Raw genomic sequence first — 370 nt, 5'->3', positions numbered from 1 at the left:
GTGTCCGTAGCCCCTGGGCTCTCCCCTCAAAAAAGCAAACCCCCCCGAGGTCTCCAAATGCTCCGTGCCGGCACGGGAATGCCACCATGCCCTCAGCCTCGCCGGCTCCCATCTGCCTACAGCCCCACAGAGGCTCCACACACTCGAGGGAGCAGTGCCCAGGAAGGCAGCACCGTGTTGGGCTTGGAGCCCTGGCTCCCAGGGAGGCTCGTGGGTGTGAATTTGGGAGGTGACTCAGCCGCATCTGGGAATGGGAGTGACGGAAAAAACCCCACTGCCAAAACGCCAGGACACAAAGGGCTGGTGGAGCGGGAGCAGCGGCTGGGCAGGCTGCCAGCGCGCCGAGAAAAACTGCCTTGATGAAGCTGTG

At 63.5% G+C, this 370-nt stretch overlaps 1 protein-coding gene across 1 annotated transcript in view; it reads right to left on the bottom strand.

Annotated features, from left to right (window-relative positions):
* Positions 1-370, bottom strand: part of TRIM47 (tripartite motif containing 47) — an 18,617-nt gene that overhangs the window by 17,897 nt on the left and 350 nt on the right. The gene's annotated exons all lie outside the window — the stretch shown is intronic.

Source organism: Egretta garzetta, unplaced genomic scaffold (assembly GCF_000687185.1).
Source record: "Egretta garzetta isolate BGI_Z169 unplaced genomic scaffold, ASM68718v1 scaffold34, whole genome shotgun sequence".
Taxonomy (NCBI): domain Eukaryota; kingdom Metazoa; phylum Chordata; class Aves; order Pelecaniformes; family Ardeidae; genus Egretta; species Egretta garzetta.
Note: the sequence above shows the minus strand (reverse complement) of the source record. Positions and strands in the feature narration are given on the sequence as shown.